Source organism: Alosa pseudoharengus, unplaced genomic scaffold (assembly GCF_046254945.1).
Source record: "Alosa pseudoharengus isolate Yale_2024_CS ecotype anadromous, Long Island Sound unplaced genomic scaffold, YU_APseudo_1.1 YU_APseudo_1.1_scf_15, whole genome shotgun sequence".
NCBI lineage: Eukaryota > Metazoa > Chordata > Actinopteri > Clupeiformes > Clupeidae > Alosa > Alosa pseudoharengus.
This window is the reverse complement of record NW_027468620.1, coordinates 34,235,058-34,242,004: the sequence shown is the minus strand read 5'-3', so window position 1 is coordinate 34,242,004 and position 6,947 is coordinate 34,235,058. Positions and strand designations below refer to the sequence as shown.

Here is a 6,947-nt window from a genome sequence, read left to right as displayed (position 1 = left end):
TACACACACACACACACACACACACATACGCACACACACATACACACACACGCACACACACATACACACACACATACGCACACACACACACACACACACACACACACACACACACACACACACACACACACACACACACAGACACACACACACACACACACACACACACACATACACACACACATACACACACACACACACACACGCGCGCACACATGCACACATACATACACACACACACACACACTCACACACACACACACATACGCACACAAGGGGTGTGAGAGAGAGAGGGATTATTTTAAACATAAATAAACACACACCTACATGTGGATACTGTTATGCACATATAATGAATGCAGCACAGGAATGGGGAAACACCCAGTAAGGTTTCAAAGATTTACAATTTAATACATCAAATAGGGTCACAAAGTCCCAAAACAAGCAGTGTCAGCCTTCAGACAAAGGCACACAACATGCTCAACTCAACCAGCATAAACACACACACACACACACACACACACACACACACACACACATAACCACATGTACTCAAACAAAATAAACAATACTGAGAACAGCCATTTGCATTTGCTCTGTTATTAATAGTACTGTGCCACTGGTCAGGAAGCAATTTGTAAAGACAATGTCATTTTTAAAGGAATGTCATTAACCGTTCTTCTATAGCATTCTAACCGGTTACCATTTAGAGGAGAGGCTTTGGAACACCGGAACAGAAACAAAAAATAATGTTTTTGCTTAGAACGAACCAAAATGAAAATCATTCTGTTTTCAGTCCCTGATTTGTACACACATAGACATCCATATGTAAATAAATAAACAAACCAAATCAACACTGAGGACCATTTGTGTTTGCTGGTTGGACATGAGGAGAGCTCATGACCTGTTAATTGTGCCAGAGACTTTCTAATGAGGAGACACAGCACTCAAAAAATACTCCATAGAAATGCATGGGGTTAGTTTGTAACGCCAATATGGCCGTTGTCTACACATATCCCACCCCTTCCTTGGCAAAACGTCGACATGTGAATACATTGAGCCAATCATGTGGTGTGATGTGAATACATTGAGCCAATCATATGGTTTGTTGTGAAGACATCTTGACAATCATGTGTTGTGATCTCGCCGCTGGAGCAAGATTGGTGTCGTGAAGCCTTGCGCACGCGCAGTTCGACCCAAAGACTGTGCCCGATGAGTGCCCATAAAACGTTGGTATATGGCCGCCGAGTGGAGGGACTTGCCTAAAAGGACTTTGATTGTGCTGAGTCATGACCTGGTAATAGTGATGAGTCATGAGTCTGTTACAGTAATATCACTGAGAGCTGACCTGCTTAATGATGCAGGACAGTAATGGGTCAATGTGAAACCATGTAATGTGATGCTAAATGTGGCAACTGCTCCTGTTGGCCCTGTTACAAGCCTAATCCAAACTCGACACCTTTATCAATCCTGATCATCACACACACACAACCCGTTGATGGAGAGGCCATGCTCCGTTTTTGAACTTCAATAACCTTTTTTTGAGGGCAGGGAGAACAGCCTGGCTTAGCGCCTCAGCATAACACTTTCAACATGTGGTACGGTTAAGGGGTGTTTTTGTTTTTATTTAAGTATAAGTATATATATTCTTTTGATCCCATGAGGGAAATTTGGTCTCTGCATTTATCCCAATCCGTGAATTAGTGAAACACACACAGCACACAGTCAACACACAGTGAGGTGAAGCACACACTAATCCCGGCGCAGTGAGCTGCCTGCAACAGCGGCGCTCGGGGAGCAGTGAGGGGTTAGGTGCCTTGCTCAAGGGCACTTCAGCCGTGCCTACTGATCGGGGTTCAAACCAGCAACCCTCCGGTTACAAGTCCGAAGCGCTAACCAGTAGGCCACGGCTGCCCCAAAGCAGATGCCCAACTTGGGATGTTTGGACAGACAGACAACATTTGGGATGTTTCTATTAGTTAAGGGGTGTTTTTGTTTGTTGAGGTGTTTTTTGTATGTTAAGGTATGTTTATGCCACTAGATAGCCTTTAAAGCAGCACCATGCAAGTTGTATTACCTTAATATAACAGCTTTGAAGTCATTTTGATGGTAACAAACTTGTAACAGGGAGAATCATGCACCTAGCATATAGCGCCCCACAGGTGAAGAACCAGCTACACTACCTGGTCAGTTAATATGGCTCTTCAGAGATGATCTTCGCCTGCTGCTAGTCACTACCTGGTCAGTAGATATGGCTCTTTGGCTGCTAGTCATTTAGCTCTAAAACAAATTGAAACTGTATTGAACAACATCAAGTATGGATATAAGTAAGGATATAAAAACACAATAAAGATGCTGTAGTTAGCAGGCTAGTTAGCTTTGACCTGTCTGTATATCTGCTGGTGCTTGGCTCTTTGGCACCATTAGAGTCCATAATGGCTGCAGACACACACGCACGTACACACACACACACACACACACGCACACACACACACACACACACACACACAGGCTCTTTGGCACCATAATAGAGAGTCCATAATGACTGTTTAAAGACTCCTCAAAGCCACTCCTACCCTGTGTGTCTAGTTCAACTGTCTCCCTCTGTTTTACACACACTATAGCTTCCACAACTACACACCTGTCTGTCTGTCTGTCTGTCTGAGTGTGTGCCTGTCTGTCTGACATCTCATAACCGTAAACCTTTAGATTACACACAACTCTTTTCCTGTCTGTCTGTCTGTCTGTCTATCCGTCTCTGACTGCATGTTTCTGTTTGACATCTAACAACACATGATTGCATGAGCTCATCAGGAAACAAACCAGAAAGAGCATGAGGTTGAGAAAAAACCACCAGGGAGACCCAGGGGGTCTAGCAGAGTAGTGAATAAGGAGCCAGATTTGCATGCATTAGCCTGAAATGACCACCGGGGGGACGCAGGGGGCCTAGCAGAGTGGTGAATAAGGAGCCAGATTTGCATGCATTAGCCTGAAATGACCACCAGGGGGACGCAGGAAGCCTAGCAGAGTGGTGAATTAGGAGCCAGATGGGAAATTCAATACCATAGGGCTCTTGTTGTAGGAGGTTTACCACTTACTCTGAGTTAACTTACCCAGGTTTATCACTAAACCACATACTTGGAATACCCCCCAGTGCAGTCCGTAACTAAAACGTTATTGTCAACTCAAGAAAGCGTTATGTTATATAGGTTTAATGCACTCATTAGCCTAGCAGGTTTTATTTATGCACATTTGGACAATGCTAGCACTTGCTAGCCAAGCTAAGTTCATGCCATGAAGCTAAAATTAGTTGATAACGGCTGTCATGTTATGGACGAAACCTACTAGCTGTTAGCCAATCAGAGTCAAGCAGCTTAGCTCGTTGAATATTAATGAGAACTGGCGCAAATTGAGCTGAGTCTTCATGCAGGCTTTCAATACCACACTGGAATGGCTTGAAACAAGGTAACCAAGGCATGTTTTCCACAAAAAATGTTACAGAGTCTATGGTAGAACTTCAGACATTACCACAAAGTAATGAAATACGTGTGGCAGGGCATCTTTAAACAAAAGCGCTGCTTTGCACTTTAGTTCCAATTCTGCAATACACTTGCTCCTGCACACGGCACACTATTTCATACATAAGACACTTCGTTCATAAATGAAATTTCATGGTACCATTGGGACAACACAATGAGGGAAGCTGGACAGAGAGTCCACCACATCTAAGCCTGTTTTTCTGTATTTACAGTAGTGTATTTTTGTTTTTACAGTGTTTTTGTTTTATTTTTGTGTTACTGCATTTACTGTACTGTACTGTAAAGTAGTACTGTAGTACACTATAGTACTGTGATGTACAGTATTGAGTTGATGTCATTTGTGACCTTTCAGTACTTTCATTTTTGGTTGTTGTGAAAACCTTTGTTGGAAAAACAACATAACAAAAACTGTAAGTGTTGCATTGAGCTTCACAGAATGCTAACTGACTGCAGTGTTTTTCCACGTACACTAGTGTGTTGCTGCTAATCTGAAAGTGTATTCATATGATGCAAGTGTGTATCATTTTGTCATCAGAGTGAAATTTTGACAAAGGATTGTTATGTTTTGATAGCAGAGTTTCAATTCAACATAGATGTGAATGGTTTATTTCCCAGTGTTGTGTCTTGTGTGCTTGTGTGTAAAGTTTTGACACAATGAGCCGAGTTGTATTCACAACACACCACATGATTGGCACAATGTATTCTCATATTGACTTTTTTGCCGCGGAAAAAGCGGGATTTGTGTAGTCAACCGCCATATTGGCCTTACAAACTAACTACATCTCTATGGAGGATGTTTTGAGTGTTTTGTCTCTGACTATACCAGAGACTTTCTAATGAGGAGACACAGCACTCAAAAAATCCTCCATAGAAATGCATGGGGTTAGTTTGTAATGCCAATGTCTGCACATATCCCACCCCTTCCTCGGCAAAACGTTGACATGTGAACCCAGATAGCAATTTCCTTTGGGCCGGATCCGCATAAAAGCCTTTAGATCCGCCTGTAGCGGACATACGGTATCTGACTGTGGGCCAGGTCTGCTCCTGATACAGGTTTCAGCTCTGCTAGCAATGCTGTTTTATCACCGGTTTACAGATTTGTCCCAGGTCCAATTTCCGCAACTCAACTGGAAGTCAAGAGATGCTTTTAAAATACAAAACACTGATTTGGCCCAAACCTGTGATACGGATATGAGCCGAAGGACCATTTTTTCACAGCAGACCCAGAAAAAAAAGTTATTTTGGAATGGCACAAATGTAGAAACTATGGGGGTGCACTATGTTCCCATGGCCACTTCATTTCTACAGTAAGGCTGGAAAAGAATATTGATCATATGTTCGTTTCATTATTTTTATTATTACCTAGCAGTGGTAAAAATAGTCAATTGTTGTTTGTGTCAGATCTAACAGTGCTATGAGACAACCCCATATTCTTTCCACACATGCAGAAGTCCAAGCAGTAACGTTAATCAAGGATCTTTGGTTTGCTCACTATCAATCTTTTGACATGATTTGCCAGCCTGGGGTTGGACTAGGACAGCCCAACTTTTCAAGGTAGGTTATCTGCTTTTTATCTCTGTTTTATTCAGAGACAACAACAAGCAACCGAGCGATTGATAACTTTAAGGTTATACTATTATTTTCCAGCAATATGGGCTACTACCTATAGCTTAAGCAAAACAGCCATCACAATAACTCTTTTGGAAAAAACATTGATAACGCTAACAGGATCACTGATGATAAAAAACGAGTGTAATTGTGACTACCTATTTTCAAAAAGGAATAAATGGCTAATGTTTATTTTGTGTTGTTTCAGATTGACCATGGAGATGACTGAGGAAGACAGCCTGAATATCGATGGGAACAGTGGAATTAACACGACTTAAACTTTGTCTGGGATTGCACTTCTACAGCCAGGTTGTTGAATAAAAAAATAATTAGACACTAATGTGTAAAGTTTTTTTTACCCCCCTCTTGTGTTTGTAGCCTAGCTTATGTTTATCAGTTGAGCTGTTGGGAAAACGTTACGAACTTTAGCCTGGGTGAACCTATAACGAACCTGTTAGCAAATGTGTAGCAAACAGATTTTTCAGGATAATTAGGCCTAATTACCAATCACATTTCACATGTCAAATAAAGCCGGCTGATGTCTGATAAACGGGTCCGTACCACACACAATAAGCGGACCCGTATTGCATATGATAAGCAGATCTGGAGCGCGTCAGTAACACAGACTACCATACGGAACTGGGCCAGTCTTAGCCCTTATTGGTACCAGATCCGTCAAACGGATCCAGACCAATTTTGGACCGATGTGCGTTTGGACGCCGGATCAGGTCCATTATGCAGATCCGTGCCGGACGTTGTGGTAGGTGTGGCCCAGTTCCGTCCCAGTGTATGTTTGCTATCTGGAAATACATTGAGCCAATCATGTGGTGTGATGTGAATACATTGAGCCAATCATATGGTGTGTTGTGAAGACATCGTGCCAATCATGTGTTGTGAACTCGCTGCTGGAGCAAGATTGGTGTCGTGAAGCCTTGCACACGCGTATTTCTGCCGAATAGGATGCCCGATGAGTGCCCAAAAAGCGTTGCAATATGGCCGCCGAGTGGAGGGACTTTCCTAAAAGGACTTTGACTATACTCCTCAACACACACAGCACCATATAGTCACAGAGAGCCTCCTGCCCAATACTCCAACTCAACTTTCACACAGCATAACAAACACATATATATTCACACTCCAACTCAACTTTCACACAATATAAACAAACACATATATATTCACACTCCAACTCAACTTTCACACAATATAAACAAACACATATATATTCACACTCCAACTCAACTTTCACACAGCATAACAAACACATATATATTCACACTCCAACTTAACTTTCACACAATATAAACAAACACATATATATTCACACACCAACTCAACTTTCACACAATATAAACAAACAAATATATATTCACACTCCAACTTAACTTTCACACAATATAAACAAACACATATATATTCGCACTCCAAATCAACTTTCACACAATATAAACAAACACATACACTCACACTCCAACTCAACTTTCACACAATATAAACAAACATATATATATATATCCACACTCTAACTCAACTTTCACACAACATACTCAAACATCTAAGTTACAGCAGACCGATCTGCGTGTGTGTGTGTGTGTGTGTGTGTGTGTGTGTGTGTGTGTGTGTGTGTGTGTGACAGTTTCTGACAAAGTGAGAGTAAAAGTGAGTAAGTGGGCAATTCCATGCAAAGGTTATCCTTACCATGGAAAAAAAGTTGTGCATACGCAAATAGAACTGTTGTTAAAATCTTCATTTAGGTCTATATTTTATTGTTTGTAACTGATCTGATTGAATTTGATGGAG

General features: G+C 41.6%; 1 long non-coding RNA gene across 1 annotated transcript; it reads left to right on the top strand.

The window, feature by feature from the left end:
• The first annotated feature begins 4,990 nt into the window (after positions 1-4,990).
• Positions 4,991-5,443, top strand: LOC143123873 (uncharacterized). Its single transcript, XR_012986933.1, has 2 exons — positions 4,991-5,093; positions 5,356-5,443. It is a non-coding gene; the product is annotated as an uncharacterized LOC143123873 (long non-coding RNA).
• Positions 5,444-6,947: the final 1,504 nt, after the last annotated feature.